The 19,571-nt window shown below is 44.0% G+C and overlaps 1 long non-coding RNA gene across 1 annotated transcript; it reads right to left on the minus strand.

The window, feature by feature from the left end:
• Positions 1 to 14,018: 14,018 nt before the first annotated feature.
• LOC115323820 lies at positions 14,019 to 18,602 on the minus strand. Its single transcript, XR_005717799.1, has 2 exons — positions 18,542 to 18,602; positions 14,019 to 14,463 (listed from the first exon to the last, which is right to left on the minus strand). It is a non-coding gene; the product is annotated as an uncharacterized LOC115323820 (long non-coding RNA).
• Positions 18,603 to 19,571: the final 969 nt, after the last annotated feature.

Consider the following 19,571-nt stretch of genomic DNA (forward strand, 5'->3'; position numbering starts at 1 on the left):
AGTTTAATAGTATGTGTTGATGCATTGTTATATAGCATGACACTTCCTATATGTATGACACAATAGACCCTTTGCAGAACCTTATCAAGCAACACAACTGCCATCATTTTTTTCGGCGTAAAGCACACGAATGGGCCCCAGTTCAGGTTGAACGCTAATGCAGCATTCGAGTCCAATAGGTGCTGAGCCGAATTCACAGGGATGGCGGACATAACATTCTTGTCGAACAAATGCCCAAAGTATGAAAGCCTGGGGTAATTACAGTAGTAGCTACTGTAATTTGTTTCATCAGAATTTGTCAGACGGCAAAGGCTACAGTCTCGGTGAGTCAATACACACATTGGACAGAGGCACATGACAACATATCATCAGAGTGCTCGTCTGCACAGATTTGTCACACACCTTCGCTCGGTCTCTCTGATTGGCTCGAGGGGGCTGTGGCGGTTGGCCTTTTCCAAGTTACGGTGATGCGAAGTATAGACAGCCCACACTTTTAAAAAGAGTCTATTGAAGAGACCGAAAGGAATGGTAGTCAACATTTTTCAACAAGACTGCTCTCCAGGCAAGGGATGAACAAAAATATGAATCATCTTATCCAGGTAATTAGAACAATTAAATAATTGACCGACTAATACAATGCACTCTTGATGGAAAAGAGTATAGCTGCAATAAATCCTACAAAACAGAAAAAATGCGCAGTTAATCTATGCATGCACCAAAACAGTTGTTCTTATAGCAAGTCGAATAGCTTTGAAGCAGGTGCCTGCAACGATTTATTCTTCCCCATACTCAATAAAACGCCATCCTCGTAGCTGAAAATAAGGGTGCACTTCGCACTCACAAACACAAAAAAAAAAGGAAGAAAAGCGATCGAATGTAGAATCGTGGATTAGCACAAAAGGTTAAAATCGCAGGAGCTTCCTCGCTAAAAGTTCCTATGGTTGTTCGGTGACGGAGGGCTGAAACAACTTCCCTTAGGCCCTAACGTGACGTATACATTTCGCGTAGATTCTCAGATATTTCAACGTTCAAACAAAGCTAAGAGAATGCGAAAATTTCATGTTAAAAGCACTCAAAGTTCTATCGATCCTCGGACACATCCCGGAATCCGAGCACCGGTACGGCGATGCAGAGCTGATGCTGTCTCACAGGCGTTAATATCCAGATGATCCAGAGCGATCTTGCGCAAAAACGGTATAAAGTATCATTCCTTCATATTTTCACATTATACCTGCGTCAGCGAGCACGAAGAAGCCCGAAGTCGTCGGAAAGCAGCAGCACATCACGGCTACCGCGCACCGAACAAACTCGCATCCGCCAGCTCTGGGCGCTGCCATCTTACCTGTGACGTCACGGCTCTTGGGAGGTCATGTGACGAGTGGTCACATTTGCGTAAAATATGGCGGCAACCGGGGGGGTGCCACTTCCGAACTTCCGGTTTATCACTCTAAGCCCCTCTACCTCGTTGGGCAAATCCCGTGCGCCGACATCCTGGGTCCCGAGTGAACGATCGCGAAAGAGAGCGACAAAACACGAGCATAGAGTTATTATAATGTACGCTAGAGGTTCAACTGGCGCTAGTGTCTATGCGACTTCCGTGACGCAAATTGAAGCAGACAGCAACCAGTCTACTTTTCCAGTCTTCCTGTGTATTCCTATGGGAAAGCGCGCGTGCATTTTGTCTCTTCGCCGGAAAATAACACGGAACACTTTGGTTATTTGGGTCGTACCGAATAGTATGTACCTTGATTTACACTGTAAAAGTGTAATTGCTTTAGTTAGCGCATTTTTCTTCATCAGTGACCGATGTTTAACTTCGCTACATTTCAGTCCCAGACGGGTGTTCCGCAGCAGGTGTGTAAAAACAAGCGACGATTCGAAGCAAAATTACAATAGAAAGGAATGTAGAGTGTGTTCAAGGCTCGCCAGCAATCCGGTGACGCTTATATATTGATAATATGCCAGTCCTGTCACTATATAAAAATGACCCCGTCGTGCATGAGCGGATAAAAACATTCAAAACGTAGAGAATAATGTCCGTGGGCTATAAAAGTTGTCTCTTCGTATTGTTTTCTCTGCCGGGCAGCTTTTATCGGGCACCTGTTCTCAAAGATCTCGAGCGTGCGAGTGATATTTTGAACGTAGAACAAGCAGCTTCGCTCAGAGCAGAAAGAATAAAACTGTACTTACTTGTTTAAAATAGGAATAGATTGCGTGGCCTTCGATTAATTTTGATCGTATATGCACGTGTAGTTACTGATCCGGTGTTACTGCGTAGTTCTTGCCGTCATTCTTAATTTCCAGATGTTCTTCGTTCGTTTGGCACGTATATCCCCCACGCTGAAAAGCGCCGACGTCGTGTTCGCGCTAACAGTGTCCGACAGTGCACATAAATACACGTACGAAGCTGTTTTAGCACCGTTTTTAATGCGATGAATTTGAAAGAAAAACGCCGTAACTGACCAATTATTTCGTCGGCCTGACTGAGAAATATTCCAAGCTACCTAGTACGTACGAATTATTCGGGATATTTGCTCTTATGATCGAGCGCAGAGAAAAAATGCACTCGCTTTTTCCCATAGAAATGCATTACCGGAAGTCAATTTTCGACTGGTTGCTGTCTGCTTCAATTTGCGTCAGCACACTAGCGCCACTTGAACCTCTAGCGTACATTATAATAACTCTGTGAACACGAGAGAAAGAAAGCAATGTTGCCATGGTAAACGCGGTAAACGCGAAGAGTGTAAACTCTCAGCAATATAAACAGTGATAATTTAACGTTGTAAACTAAATTCTGAGCTATTCTAACGCTTATAAAAAGCAATAAAGTCATTACGCTGCATTAACTTCCCTTCTGTCGAAATCTCGGAAATCTGGTGGTTGCGCAGTTTCGTATTCCTCAACCGCGCCCAGCCGCGCCCCACCAGCGAAGCCGGGTATATGGTTTAGTCGGTTTAGTTTAGCGTTAACGCGAGGCCGTACATCTGCGCGCTATGCAAAAAGAAACCTTCGAAAGGAACGCGAGTATTTTTCCACCGGTAAGTTCGTGGATTGTTGAAGTTCACGAAACTGCTCTGATGATGTAACCTGATGTAACCGTGTTTGGGACCCAGAGGGTCTGCCTGCATGGTCCGCCGCTTGCGGCAGCCAGAATGTATGGGAAAATGGCGGACCTTTTCCTCTAGATTTAGTATATGATCTCTATGGTCGAACCGGTCGAATCTGGTAAAAAGGGTAAAAAGGTCGAAGGTTCGTCGAACCGGTTCGACCCAGTCGAACCCCGAAAGTTCTACCAAAAAATCTGGTTCGACAAAAGTTCCCGACACCCCTAAACAAAAACGCCGTAAAGAAAACACGGAGAGAGGTTGTCAGACAAAATACAAAATTCGCCAAATGTATTGTTTTTCACAATGCGAAGAACAAACTTTTTTTTTTTTTTGGTTCTTAAGGATAATAAATCTAACTAAACAACGTTATATGCCCATTAAAGTATAGTTATGTTCAAATTGTATTCAGGTGGTAATTCTAGTTTCGTTTCGGAGACCGCGCCACGGCCGCGCGGTTTTCGAAAATGAATGATCAGGTCAACGAGGTCAACCTTCCATGCAAATAGGGAACCGCTGCAAGCAATTTTTACAATTTTAGGTTTTTTTGTTTTTTTTTTTTTGTTTTTTTTTTAGTTAGTCATTCTGAAAGGCTTCTTTGGTGTGTATTGTCTGTGTTCTACAATTTTGGAGGTGACCAGTTTTGAGTGGGATGTTGTTGTGGGCTGTTGTCCTGTTTATTGTGAGGACACAAAAGAGTTGCTTGAGGCTTTGTGAGGCATATCTTCTGCTAGAACCTTTTCACTTGGAAACGTTGGGAGTGTCCGCTTCTTTGTGATATAGTGGAACCTGCAAAGTCACGGTGCAAGGGACAAGTCGTATGTGATTGGTTGTTGACGACGAAAACGAACTATATAAGAGGAAGTTGTTGAAATAAACGTATAGCTGAGTTTGAGACCTGTCTGTTTTTTCTGTTACTTCTGCTCTTCAAATAACCCCCCAGTCTCAGGGTAAACGACGAAATGGTTGATCAGAAACGTTTTAGCACGGCCGGACTGGAAGGGTGTCCAAACAGGACACTACAGAACGCACGACTCTGACAAATTGTGAAAATTGAAGCGGACGCTTCTATCTTTACGATTTGTCGCAGTCGTAAAAATTTTTGCAGGAGTCGTGAAATTTTTCACGATCACGACTCCTCTCCTCGCCTCCTCCACTTTTCTCTGACGTCGGTGCTCGTGAGATTTGACGTCGCACGCCACCTGGGCCTCAAAACGGCTCTGCTGGGCCTGGCTCGCCAACGCCCTCGCGTAGCGCCGTCGCCTCGGCTCGAAGGCCAAGGAGCTAGGTCCGGATTCGGGTGGATATGGGACATTCCTGCATTACAGTTGCCTACCTGCGTCGATTCTTCGATTCCCCGTCAATTCTTGGTCGGGATCCAAGCATGCGAAGGCACAGAGACACGGCACTTCGGCGTGCCAAGGAAGCTTTGAACACGACGCCAGACCGGCGAAGCTTGCTTTCGACGAGTTGTGCCTTTTTCCTGCGGTACTGCGCTTTCGTAAAATTTTCTACGTGTTCATAACGGCAAGTCTCAACGGTGCACTGAGTCCTAAAAAACTTCTTTGGCAAATGACGACGAACGAGTAGAAAACGTGTCTACAGCAGGCTGGAAAACCGCAGCAAAAGGCTAGCGAAACTGCAAATCGTATCCCAGCAAGGTTGCCATCCGGTGGCTTCACTAGCGCTGCAGCGAACATGCGTTGCTCCCTTTTAAATCGGGCCGCACTTCCTCCGACGCCCGTCGAAGGAGTGACATCTGTGTGCAAATCACTCCTCCGACGCCGGAAGTGACGTAACAAAAGTGACGTCACATTGTTAATTATTAATAACTAATATAAATCATTACTATATACAGAATATAATGCGCCTTTGAAAATAAGTGCAAATAAAAATAAACCCGTTTGATTTCAATGTAGCTTTACAGTAAAAGGTCACGTGACTAAACATTTTTGTCACAACATTTGTTTATTTACAACTTTTTAAACGCAGCCTGACAAAAGCTGTGAGTTATAAAAATAGTAATAATGCATACAAATACATTTTTATTGTCTTTGTGTCACGTGACGTTATTATCGTGGGCGTGGCTGCCGTGGCCCTAGCGCGTGCGTCGCGTGCGGTAGTGTGCTCCGAATCGGCTGTCCCTTGCATTGTACATTGCACGCTCCTCCAGCCCGGGCGCTCGTCCTGTGAAAAAAACGTCTCGCAGCTGATCTCGTGCCCGTAGCCTTCGTTACACTGCCAGCGAGCGGAACATAGCACGACGCTCAATTCTTTCTTGCACCGGCGTGACCGGCGGTAGTGACGGCCGGCCGAGTGCGCCCGCGCGCTTAGATGGGTGTTCGCTGTTGCAAAGACCTTATCATTGATTATCGCACCTAATGAGTAGTTTTCAACGAGCCAACAACTGAGTTACGTTAAGGTTCTCAGTTACAGGTGGTAAGTGTGCGTAACCCAGCTGCAAAAAGGTTGAACGGATAGGAGCGACCCCCGGGACCTCCCGCGGAACCCCGGGAGGGAACGGGGGTGGGAGGGGGGAGGGGGGTCGTTGCGGGTACGCCAGTTATATTTAAAACTGGGTCCACTTGGATTCACTACTACTGAGATATGCCGGTTCCAGTTGGGAACCAATGGAGACCTAACTGGGAATCAACTTGAAGCAAAGAATTGTAACTGCAGATTTAACTCAATTTGTAATCGTGCATATTAATTTTACATATTATGCATTTGTTCTTTGTGTTTGTTTTTATATAGAACCAGATTTAGTTTTTTCTTCTGAGGCTGATTTTTGTGTAGGTGTTGACACTTGCGCCTTCGATCAAACCGAGCAGTACTGAAAAGGTGTGCCCACCATATGACACACTCACGGTTAAAGCTGACCGGACCACTCGGTCACATATGTTGCCTGGCCCTGTCACTGCAGTAGAATGCGTAGAGTGTTATCAGAGTAGAATGTGATACATGGTAATAAAACCCGAGACCCAGGAACACAGAAGGGGACGAATGTATGAATGTGATACTCGACTCATTCAGTGAGCGCGTCGCCCTCGCCGTCCTGCAACTCTATTAAATAGCAGCGTATACTCTCTGTTGTGTCTACAAGCTGATCCTGGCTGCTGGTAGACGAGGACGAAGAGGAAGGGGGATACGAAGGGAGCACGAGATGGAGCAGCTGGTTTTTCTGTACTGTCTGACATAGGCGTTCATATTAAAAACACAATTGGTGCAGTCGACAGGACTCTAGGACTCCTACATGAGTCTGAACTTTCCCTAAAATCTGCTCTTGCCATCGCCTCTCCAGTGGAGCAAGCGATGAAGGAGGCCAAGCTCTTGACGGAAGAGGGATCCAGTTCACAAGTGGCAAAAATAAAAGCCAAAAATTCGAGGGCAAGTCCCAGCAAGTCGTCCGGCACTTGTTACAGATGTGGATCACCGCACCACATGGCGGACCATCCTAAGTGTTGGCAAAGAATGAAGCTTGCAGAAAATGCAACAAGAAGGGACACTTCGCCTCCGTTTGCAAGCAGGGTGTTTCACAAGCAAAATCCCATGTACGAAGAGTGGAACAAGCGCACGACCAAGTCCAGGTGCTAACTACCAGCTTTACCAAACAATCGGTTACGTGCGAGATACATCTGGCACATGTTCCCACCAAACGTTTAGTCGACACAAGTTCATCCGTTTCAATCCTGCCAAAAGACGTCTACCGAAGACACTTCCACTCTTACAAGTTGGAATGTTTGAATACAACACTTCTGGACTACTCTGGAAAAGACATTCCCGTTCTGGGGAAATTCGACGCACCGGGACAGTTTGCTCAAAGACGCAGCACCTGCACATTTCACGTCGTACGAACAGGCGTGGCTGTCATGGGCCTAAACGCCTTTTGTGCATTGGACATCCAACTAAACTTTGTTCCTCCCACCGGAGGACAGGTGGCAACGGTCTCCGCGAGAAACCTTCCAGAGATCACACAAGACTTCCCCCATCTGTTCTCCGAGGGATTAGGTCATGCGAAAGGATTTGTACATAAGGTAAAGACAAAAGATTCCGTCGCTCCTTTCCAACAAAAGCTACCAAGACTACCTTTCGCAGTGCGGGAGAAAGTTTCTGAGGAACTGGTGAAGCTGGAACACTCCGGGGTTATCGAGCGCATCGATGCTTCGGAGTGGGTGTCTCCCATCGTAGTGGCCCGCAAAAAGAATGGGCAGATCCGGCTCTGTGTAGGCCTATGCAAGCCGAACACTGCAATAGTTTTGGATTCCCACCCTCTACCGTGCCCCGACAAACTTTTTCATCAGCTTTCCGGTGCCCACATCTTCAGCAAGCTAGACCTCTCATTGGCATATCACCAGTTGGACCTGGCAGAGGAAAGCAGAGACCTAACGGCATTTGTGGCACATGAATGTCTCTTCAGGTTCACCAGAGTATGTTTCGGGCTGGCATCCGCTGCCCCTGCCTTTCAAAAATGATGGACTGCATACTCTGAGGTACTCCAGGTACCATCGTCTACCTGGATGATGTACTTATTTTCGGGCGCACAAGAGAAGAGCATGATGCCCGCCTGAGGCAAGTTCTTTCACGCCTTCAAGATGCAGGCTTGAAACTAAACTAGCACAAATGTTTTTTTTTGCAGTCCAGCAGCTTCAATTCCTAGGACACGAGCTGACACCGCAGGGAATCAAGCAATGCGAAGATAATATTGAGGCTATCATGCAGGCTTCACCCCCCCCAAACATAACATCACTACGATCATTACTCAGCCTGCTCGCATATTACGTCAAGTTTGTACCAAACTTTGCGACCATCGTGGAGCCTCTGCACGTGCTCCTGCGGAAGGATGTTCCCTTTTAATAGAAAAAGGCACAAAAAGAGGCATTCACTGCTGTGAAGGATCTGATACGAAACAGCAATCCACTGACTTTGACGTGGTGCTGCCCACCGTCGTCACAACCGATGCATCTAATTACGGATTAAGCGTGGTTCTGCAGCAAGTACATCCGGGAGGAATTCGAACGGTGTCGTTCGCATCGTGAAAACTTTCAAGCGTCAAACGCAACTACTCTGCAGGGGAGAAAGAGGCATTGGCGTGCCTTTGGGCCTGCGAGAAATGGCGCTTTTTTCTCTTCGGGCGCCATTTCACGCTCAAGACAGATCATCAGGCTCTCGTTACTTTGCTTTCTACACGAGGATCCGGTCGACAACCAATGAGGATAACCAGGTGGACTATGAGACTCCTCAGGTATGACTACGAGGTACATTACCAGAAAGGAAACAAGAGTGTCGTAGCAGACGCACTGTCACGCCTGCCTACTCCGAATCCTTCGGATTGCAGCAAGTTTAGTGACGACAAGGAAGAATTCACTTGCCGGTACGCAATCTATGCACAATCGATCAAGAAGAGATCAAGAAAGAAACCAGGCAAGACCCTAATTTGCCTCGAGTAATCCAGTGTATCTGCACTGAATGGGGTCACAAGGAACAATGTGATAAAGTACTATCTACATACTACAAGTTGCGAGAAGAGCTTTCCTCCGTGGATGACTTACTACTACGTGGTGAAGTGTTGGTTCCACCTATTTGGCTACGGCATAGACTCATTGATCTAGCTCATGAGTCACGCCCTGGAATTGTGCGGACGAAGCAGCGTCTACACGAGCACTTCTGTTGGCCCAGAGTCGACATCGAGGTCGACACCTACATTAGAGACTGCAACACCTGTCAGACGAACGACAAGACAGCTGTGACGGCAGCGGCACCCCTACAACCAGTTCCATTCCTATCGGGTGCATGTAAACAAATAGGAATAGACATTGTCGGACCTTTTTACAAACTTCCATCGCAATTCAGATTTGCAGTCGCCCTAGTCGGCTACTTCAGTAAGTGGCCAGAGGTAGCTCTTTGTAACCAAGTTACTGCTGAAGCTGTATGTGAATTCCTCATTAGAATCTTCAACCGAGAATGGTATCCAAAGGCGATTGTTTCTGATCATGGCCCATAGTTTGAATCCCGCATATTCCAGGAGTTCCTGAAGTCCAGAGGGATTTACCACCATCGGTCTCCGACATACCATCCACAAGCCAATGGTCAGGTTGAGCGCTTCAACCGAGTGCTTAAGCAGTACGTCCAAACTATCCTGCAGGAACAAACCAACGTTCGTACAGGCCTTGAGTTTCCGGGTGTCTATTGAAGTACACCACATGCAGCGACGAAGCTCTCCCCCGCTGAGCTCATCCACGGACGTAAAATGCGTACCCGTATGGACATCTTAGGCTTCCTAAGTTTTGACGAGCCCGTTCACATCGAGATGCAGCAACTCCGCCAATGCATTGCTGATTACCAGAAGCACAGCAAGCAATACACAGATGATAGGCAAAGAGCCAAACCATTTACAGCGGGTGTAGGAGATTATGTCTGAGATTATGACCGAAGGGAACACCATCATTTGACCCCTCTGAAAGAATTCATGAAGCTGTGGGGCCAAGCACCTTCTCTGCTTATTCTTCCATCTCTTTTACCTCTATCCCCCCATAGATTGGTTGATCCTTTCTTTTTACCTTCCCTCCACAATCTTTCATTTATTAATCATATTTCACACAAAGACCACCATCTCCTTCTCATTAAAATTTGCTGATGAAACCTTAAATTTTGTATGATTATTCAGAAAAAATTATGTATGAAAGGGCAAAGCCTGAGTCAGTCGAGCTGGAGTCCTATGCGAGGCTAGGGTAGCTTATGTGTCTGTGCAAGGGAATGATTGATTGAACTGGTGAGTATGGGATAGCTGGAGATGACTTCCTGAATGTAATTATTGTTTCAGAGGTTAGATGGTACTGAATTGTGGCGATTATTAATTATTAAAGGAACTCTCCAAGTGTAGGAACTATTAAACAGGCAAGAAATAAAAAGAAAGCATTATTCTAGTACATCGTTACTTATGCAACTTTACATTTTAACATTTGAAGTGTTCCTCCACCACAAAGTTTTATTATTATTACTGTTTTATATTGATTTAATCATTCAAATCTATACCACCATGTGTTTTCTTTTACATACACATTGTATGCTGAGTACAGAGTTTTGGCTGAAGCTAAGACGTGTTTTGTACACCATTTATTTGTACTAACCTTATAATTGGGAGGAAACATGTGCTTCATCACAATAGCAACATTGCTGAAGTAGAGGTTTCAAGGAACAAATACAATTAATTTGGAAGTCTGCTTGCCAGTGGAAGGACATTTTTCTATGACATCTGTTCAGTAAAAAGCCCACAAGCGTGCTTCTAATTAAAAACGCACGCTATCCAGAATAGCGCGACCCGCAAAAGCGGTTCTTCCTACGAGAATGTGCCTTGTGGAACAGTTTGAAACTCAGAAAAGAGCTTGTACCCTGGAAGGAGGGTTTCCCCCTTCTATTTGCTGTACGGCGGGAAAGCGGCGGACCAAGTAACTCGCAAGTGCGCTTCCCCTTGCACGTATTTTCCTTGTGGGAAAGCGCAGAACCAGCAAATGTACTTGTCAGTTGCAGTAAGATGGGAAAGCAGTAGACCTAACGTTCCATAAGCGTGCTTCTCCCTTAAACACCGAGTTTTGCAGGAAAGCAAAAAACCCGCAAGTGCGCTTCACCTTACAAAGTTGTGTACTGCGGAAAAGCGACCTAGAAACACTTCTTCATTATCTACATTTATTGCAAGAAATCCATGCGCGAATCTCATCCTCCGAAGAGCACTTATGGCAATAGGCCACATTGATTGACTGAACATGACTTTACAAATAACCAAATTACAGATTTCTCACTGGCGAAATTAAAAAAAGAAAAAATCATTGATTAGATTTAAACTGTTTTCTCAAAATAATTTTTTGAGAGAAATATAATTTCTCTGAAAATAATAAATACACTAGAATATGCAAGATCAACCAGAGACATATACTTTAGTCTGTCTGCCTGATTCTATACCTCTCTCTGCTGGTATTTGAGTTTGTATGCTTGTTCACGCACGCAGTTCTTTTGTTGACTCTACCCTTTCCCTTGTTTTGCTATACCTGAAGAACGAGCTGAAAAGTAGAGAGAGCGTTCAATCCTACAATTTACTTGTGCCTCGAAGAAGTCTTATATTTGCTCGTTATCCCCATATCAATATTACTTGATAATTATTTTACATGGAATGAAAATATAAATACACCTGAAAACAATAAAATAGTTGAGGTTCCAGTGGTAAAATTAATGTTTTTTTTTTAATATATCAAAATGTTTGATTTGAAACATTGGTATTCAAATCATACTTGGGTAGTCATTTAATTACAGTAATTAAATTACTGTAATTTAATTACTTTTCTGGTAATTTGTAATTCATCACTTCCTGCTAAACGGAGCTGCAATTGTACTTTATTTGCTTTTTAGCATCAGTAATTACAAACTTTGAGGCACAATTACAACTACTTTTGCAAGGATTTCCGGTGCCAACCGGAAATCCTTGCATCAACACTGATGATGACGTCACTGATGACGTCACCGACATTAGCATTGTCATCATCACTGATGATGTCATCAGCAAAGTAATTTGTAATTGCAATGAGTTATTTCTCAGGTAGTACTAATTGTAACTGTAGTTAAACTACTTTTGGAGCAAAGTAATTGTAATTAAATTACATTTTAAAAGTAATTTACCTGTATGATTAAAGTTGTGGTCTAAATCATGATTTCGATTTAAATCAACTTGATTTTTATCCTCCACCCTGTGTATATGTGTGTCAGTGCATGACCACTGCCAATCATTTCATTTGCAGCATGCGACATTGAGCCCTCAATTCTTCATACGAGGGCAATGGGGGATGGCCAAGGGATGAAGATGGGCTGAACAATTTTTTTCCAACATTTTGTTGATATACTATTAGATAACTTTGCAACCTGCAGGTGAAATTCGGTACGGTCTGCTTTTCTGGAATCGATCGGATGGACACTGAATCTATAAGTCGATTGAATCAGGATGTCCCATGCAGGAACCAAACTGTTTAATTTTTTTATAGCTAACTTACTAATATTGTAATATTGCTGCTTTTATGCTTCAAGTGTGTAGATAAGTGGGTAGCACAAATGCTCAGAAAGAGTGGCAATGTCATGTTCTTTATATAGTTGATTATTGTGGAGACAAGAGCTTCTGGAAAAGTATTTGCGACTCTGTGTAGGTGTCAATCAGGCAAAGGCAAACACTGCCTTGTATTGCAGAGACACAAGGAATTATCTTACACCACTTTTCTTTGCAAATAATGATTTGGCAGCGCTACAGCGATAGTAGATAGTGCTGGCAAAAAAGGGCTGTCATTTGTGGTCCTCGAATTAGGAGGGTCAGCAACAGGTTTATAATAATAATCATCTTTATTTTGGTGTCATCAGTCTTTATCTTGGATGCCCCGTGGTGCACCAAAACAAACAATAAAACCAGCAAACAAAAAAAATCCTAAACACACTTATAAAGTTAACAAACAAATAAATGTAAGATTATCCAAATGGCGACGGTACATTGCAACAGATGCAGATATATAAAGGCGAGGTGGAGCGATGGCATCATATGACTGAATCCGAGAGACGTGAGGTATTCACAGTGAGCACACATAAAAGCATACGAAATGTCTGGTTACACATGAAGGAACATGAAACAGTTCTGCTCTAGTTTGCCTGTAGTTGTTTAGAAAGGCATCGGTGGACATCTTCACAGACTCCTTCTTTAAATAGGGTAGACATGCCTGCAAGAAGCAGTAACATCATTCCACATCGCATAGGCTGTAACTATTTGCTATTACCCATGTGCAATAGGTGTTCGTTGCCCGTAGTAATTACTCTGCATGTGATGTGCAGGAATTTGTGGCTCCCGTGTCGACCAAGGCAATGAATTTGTGAGCCAAATATTAATGTCTTATTATTGTCACTCCCAATAAAAGGAATTTCCTTGCATCTTGTGGAAGTGGTACCTGGGCTCCGGATCATTTGTTTCCTGCAGTATGGCACCCAGGCCCAATCCCATGCCATTCAAGAAAGAAAATCGAGACGGCACGTGCAGTTGCCTGGTAGAAAAACAGCTTTTCTACCAGGCAACTAGAACCCAGTTATCTGGTAGCTGTGATGCTTGGCCGAACAATGCAAACAAAGAAATTGTTAGCTATCTGGGCCAGCAGCCTCTGAAAAGCATTCATTTAAGGATTAGCAGGAAAATAAGAATAAAGTGTTGGTTTCAAACTTTTGGACATAAAAGGAATAGAATACTAACTCCAGACGACTACTACTTATTTCAACCAGCAACAAAATTCATCACTGTCATTGCTGGTTGAAGGAAGCAGTCCACTGTAGTTTCTTTCCATTCTTTGTGTTGGAAAGTTTTTGTATAATCTACTGATATGGCCATACATCCTTCGACAGTAAAACAAATTTTTTTGAAAATGCTGTAAACAAATGCCTCCACAGCGCACTTCCAGCTTGTCGGAGTAATGAACCACGTCTCTGCAAACTGTGGTGTTCTCAATACAATGCTAGTATCAAGCTTAATACTTTGCGACAATGCTCTCGTGTTAAGCTTTTCCTTGTTGCACCAGTACACGCGGAGAAGCACTCGTGCTCACGCTGTAAGTTTTCCCACATCGCACCGGTGCATGTGAAAAGCACTAGCTCTTTTTTGGTAACCTTCTCCACGCTGCGGAGAAAAGTCAGTGCTCTCGCAGTTAGCTTTCGAATTTTTGCTCTGGTGCACGCAGAGAAGCACCGGGCATTATTTGTGGAGTGATCAGAAAGGAAAAAAGGGGCCCATGTGCACTAGCTATTGTTGGGGCAGGATTGATATCAAATGCAGTGTGTTGATGTAACTACTAAGGTATAAGACAAATTGGCACCCCCCCAAATGTAAGTAAACAACATCAAACTCGATTTGCAATGCAGAACAGTTTATTCACATTATAACACAAAATTCCGATTCCCTCGAAGCACTTCAGACTCGGAAAGAATCATCGGACTGTGCAGCGCCTAGTTGTTGGTTTCTTCAGAGCCAATTTACACAAGTAGCAACTTGCTCAGTTTTCAAGGGGCCTTGTTTTTGGAGCCTTCTTGTTACCAGATGTGAGGCCCACAAACTTTTTGCTATAATTTCCCCAGCCTCTTAGAAAGACTATGTCGTCAGATTAACAAAACTTTGCTGGAAAAGTCGGAGAATTCTGAAGAGACAACATGGCGCGGTCAATAGGGCACCCTTGATGGTCCAGCCATCCCACGAGCGGGTCCCTGGCATTGCCTCCTTGTGGTCCTGCTGGATCTTGGCCCTGGCCATCTTCTCCAGGATGCTCCATACTTGCTGGCCCATGAACCCAGCGAGGACCTGCACACGGTACTTGACATTAGCACCAAGGCTGATTGTCAGCTGCAGTCACCTCACTCGTTCAAATTGTTAAAGATGTTGCCTTGAAGATTTCACAGAAAAGGTGCTGCGCCTTTAGCTTTACATACAAGGCACCTATGCCAAAATGTCTAACTGGGACCGGTTGGCATCTCGACTGGTTACAACTGGAACTAACTGATTTCAAGTTGGAATTGGCTGTTATCAATAGGAGTGCAACTGGGACTAGCTGAGGAGTCAACTGGCTTGACTATGCCCAGATGGGGAACGGGTAGGGGTAACTGGGACCAGTTAATGAGTTAACTGGTTGGAGGGATTCCCAGGGGAAGTTTCAATTGTTTTCCCATTCCCTGTTAGGGTTCACATGCCGTGTCCATTTCGACAAGATGGGGGTGTATTGATCTTTGCTAGTGAAGAAAAAAAAAACTTAAATATATAGATTTACAGAAATGGATAAACCTTTAATTACTAGGTATACATTTATGTATTTAAAAAAATATGTCAAATTTTAATGTACATATCTTTTTATAAATTGCAATATAATTAGTGGCATAAAAAATATTTACTTAAATCAACATTTATGTACATGTATAAAATGTATTAAACATTGAAGCAAAGACCTACTCCCTTTTTTTTTAAAATCGGACCCAGCAGGCCGCATGCGGATTAGTTTTGCGCGTTGTCGACAGATGGCACATGTGACGCAGTGAAAAAATCACCAATCATGTTTTTTAACGATGAAAAAGTTGAGAGGCTGAAGGTACAGAATATTACAGTTGAGAAAGCTAGTAAATACAAGTACCTAGGAGTATGGATATGTGATGGTGCAGAATATCTCAGTGAGCATGAAAAGTATATAAAAAGGTAAGGGCAACAGAAATGCAGCTGTAATGAAAAATAGAGCACTTTGAAATTACAACAGGTATGAGGTGGTGAGAGAGATTTGGAAAGGGGTAATGGTGCCTGGCTTGACTTTTGGAAATGCAGTGCTATGCGTGAAATCCGAAGTGCATGCGAGACTAGAAATAAAACAGTGCAGAGTAGGTAGGCTGGCTTTGGGGACACATTGCAAAACACCAAACCAGGGAGCTAGTACAAGGAGACATGGGATGGGCGTCATTTGAGAGCAGGGAAGCGGTGAGCAAGATAGAATTTGAGGATTGGTTGAGGCAAATGGATGGGTGGCAATGGGCACAAAAGGTTTTCAGCTATTTATACACGAGGAGTATAGATACAAACTGGAGACAGTGCACTAGGGAGTTAGGAGGACAGTTTTTAAGGCTATAGTGGACTTAGGAAGAGCAGGTGTCAGTTAAGGCCACAGAAAGAGATTGGTGGCTAGAGAGAATGCAGACAAAGACGGCTCTGGAAAACTATAAATTAAACAAAACAGTTATTGCCAAAGAAAGCATTTATGACCATTCTAGGGGAAGCTCATTGTTGTTTGAGGCGAGGACGGGTGTACTGCAAACCAGAACACACAGAGCGAAGTACCAGGACATGGATACAGTGTGCACTGCTTGTGGAGAGGAGGACGAGACGGCTGAGCACTTGATACGAAGAGAACATAGATTTAATAAAGTCATTGGGTTTTAGAAACAGCGAAGGAACAGTGGATTTCAAGACAGTAGAGATTACCAAGCAAATATTAAGTGAATGGTGGCAGAAGGCGAGAGAAAACTAGGTATTTTCTTATTAACTGATGGCAAGGGTGTTTTATAGCCTCACTTTCTTTGCAGTGCGGAGTGAATAAATACACTAGAATATGCAAGATCAACCAGAGACATATACTTTAGTCTGTCTGCCTGATTCTATACCTCTCTCTGCTGGTATTTGAGTTTGTATGCTTGTTCACGCACGCAGTTCTTTTGTTGACTCTACCCTTTCCCTTGTTTTGCTATACCTGAAGAACGAGCTGAAAAGTAGAGAGAGCGTTCAATCCTACAATTTACTTGTGCTTCGAAGAAGTCTTATATTTGCTCGTTATCCCCATATCAATATTACTTGATAATTATTTTACATGGAATGAAAATATAAATACACCTGAAAACAATAAAATAGTTGAGGTTCCAATGGTAAAATTAATGTTTTTTTTTAATATATCAAAATGTTTGATTTGAAACATCGGTATTCAAATCATACTTGGGTAGTCATTTAATTACAGTAATTAAATTACTGTAATTTAATTACTTTTCTGGTAATTTGTAATTCATCACTTCCTGCTAAACGGAGCTGCAATTGTACTTTATTTGCTTTTTAGCATCAGTAATTACAAACTTTGAGGCACAATTACAACTACTTTTGCAAGGATTTCCGGTGCCAACCGGAAATCCTTGCATCATCAACACTGATGATGACATCAGTGACGTCACTGATGACGTCACCGACATTAGCATTGTCATCATCACTGATGATGTCATCAGCAAAGTAATTTGTAATTGCAATGAGTTATTTCTCAGGTAGTATTAATTGTAACTGTAGTTAAACTACTTTTGGAGCAAAGTAATTGTAATTAAATTACATTTTAAAAGTAATTTACCTGTATGATTAAAGTTGTGGTCTAAATCATGATTTCGATTTAAATCAACTTGATTTTTATCCTCCACCCTGTGTATATGTGTGTCAGTGCATGACCACTGCCAATCATTTCATTTGCAGCATGCGACATTGAGCCCTCAATTCTTCATACGAGGGCAATGGGGGATGGCCAAGGGATGAAGATGGGCTGAACAATTTTTTTCCAACATTTTGTTGATATACTATTAGATAACTTTGCATCCTGCAGGTGAAATTCGGTACGGTCTGCTTTTCTGGAATCGATCGGATGGACACTGAATCTATAAGTCGATTGAATCAGGATGTCCCATGCAGGAACCAAACTGTTTAATTTTTTTATAGCTAACTTACTAATATTGTAATATTGCTGCTTTTATGCTTCTTGCACTGCTTGCGGAGAGGAGGACGAGACGGCTGAGCACTTGATACTTGATACGAAGAGAACATAGATTTAATAAAGTCATTGGGTTTTAGAAACAGCGAAGGAACAGTGGATTTCAAGACAGTAGAGATTACCAAGCAAATATTAAGTGAATGGTGGCAGAAGGCGAGAGAAAACTAGGTATTTTCTTATTAACTGATGGCAAGGGTGTTTTATAGCCTCACTTTCTTTGCAGTGCGGAGTGAATATAGCTTTCACCTTTAAATATTCTAAGCTTAAATGGTAAAACAGAATGGCTAGGTGGCGTAAGCTACCGCCCGATCCAAAGGGCTCAGCCGGATTCATCCATCCGTCCATCCAGTGGTCGGTAGAGAAGGAAAACCATCGCCAAAGTTGGTGTATTGATAAACGTGTGGTTATGAAAATGTCAAAACCATATCTGCGCTTCTTGCGACCCAACGGTGAACTTCGAGGGCAGAAAGATGCGGTTCAACGACCGGAGGGCAGCCAGGGAGAAACCAGACGGAAGAGAAAACAGCCGCGGAGAGCACAATGGTAAAAATGGCGGAAAGTCTACCCGAACTGGCAGCTGTTGTGACACAATCAATTGGAATTGTTTGATTGTAAGGTGGGAGCGCAACCGCATCTTATCGGGACTTCACCTGCGCAACGCGGAAACACGGGTGAGCACCTTTCTTCACGCGATGGAGAGAAGCTAGGGACGTCGTCACGGATGCTGACAGACGCCAGCGGCTAATCTTTCACCTCGCACAAATACTCGCTCTGAAAGGGCGATTCAATCGTCGCAATTAGCTAACGAGGCAACTGAAGCGGTCCTTAGAGCTACGCTGTGCTTCCTTCAATCCGGAAACGTGAACGTCACCGAACCTATTTATTTTCATTCTCGGTTTTTGACAATAAAGACTGGTCAACCTTCCAAGTTGTGCCGTGTTTCGTTGCTGGAGTTGGCACCGTTCTGTCAACCAGTTGAATCCAACCAGTAATTTAGCTCGCCACGTGCGCAGGTCAATTTTCAGTTCCCCTTTTTACGGTGAGCCTTGCAATCGTAGCCGCCCTATATTCGCGCTCTTTAGTGCAGCGACTTAACGCACGTGTGCATACCTTGTTGCCGATCCGGTTTGGGTGGACGCCGTCGCGGTGGATCCACTGGTGCCACTCGTCATCTAGCCCGTCAAGGAACGTGAACCCTTCCCTGCGACACAACTCTCGCAGCAGCGAGTTCACCTCTCGGTAACGGTCATTCGAAGCCTCGACGCCTCGATCTCTGCAGCGTGACTACGCTGCCATTCCAATGAGCAGAACCTATTCTCCCGTCTCGGAAGAACGGCAGAAAAGGCGATCTGCATCATTGGATTGCGTTCACAGATCTGGGCAGCTAGACGACGATATTTGTCGATGTACACGCTGGCACTAATATGGGAATTATTAGTGCCAACGTGTAGGATGACAACATCAAAATCGGGTAGCTTCTCAGACACCTGGGAAAACAAGTGCACGATTCTAATACCACTAAACGGCGCAACCTCAACAGCCAACCGACTATTCAATGGCAAGTACTTCACCATCGAATCGCCGGCTACCAAAACTCGAGGCACGTTGGGGGTGCGATTAAAGCTAAAATACAAAGAGTAGCACTAGATACGGAAAAATGTATTGCTAAAAAGAACAAGACAATGCTAAACAAAATGCTTCAAAGAGTGCGAAAAATCAGTCAAAATAGCTTGCGTGACCGGAGCCGACAGCAGCGCGGCCAGGACCCGACCACAGAAGACTACAGCGGCAGACGCACATGGTCGGCCGCATGTCATAACAAAGGCAACATCCGGGGCCGGGGATGATACGTTACTTCCGGCGTCGAAGGAACGATTTCCACACGGCCGTCTTTCCTCCGACGCGACTACATCACTTCCGGCGTCGGAGGAACGATTTGCACACAGGTCCTAGAGCACTATATAGCTCCTTCGGAGCAGAGTAGCGCAATCTAGAACGCCGCCTCTCGGCGACTAGCGGCGAACGCCCGGAGGTTCCAACTGCGGTCAGAAATGCATGGAGAACGTGAGAAAATCGTTGTTTCTCCAGTATTGTGGGAATGTACGGAATCGCAATCATTTTTGACATAATAATGGAACAC

The sequence above is a fragment of the Ixodes scapularis genome, unplaced genomic scaffold (assembly GCF_016920785.2).
Source record: "Ixodes scapularis isolate PalLabHiFi unplaced genomic scaffold, ASM1692078v2 PGA_scaffold0__279_contigs__length_252992795, whole genome shotgun sequence".
NCBI lineage: Eukaryota > Metazoa > Arthropoda > Arachnida > Ixodida > Ixodidae > Ixodes > Ixodes scapularis.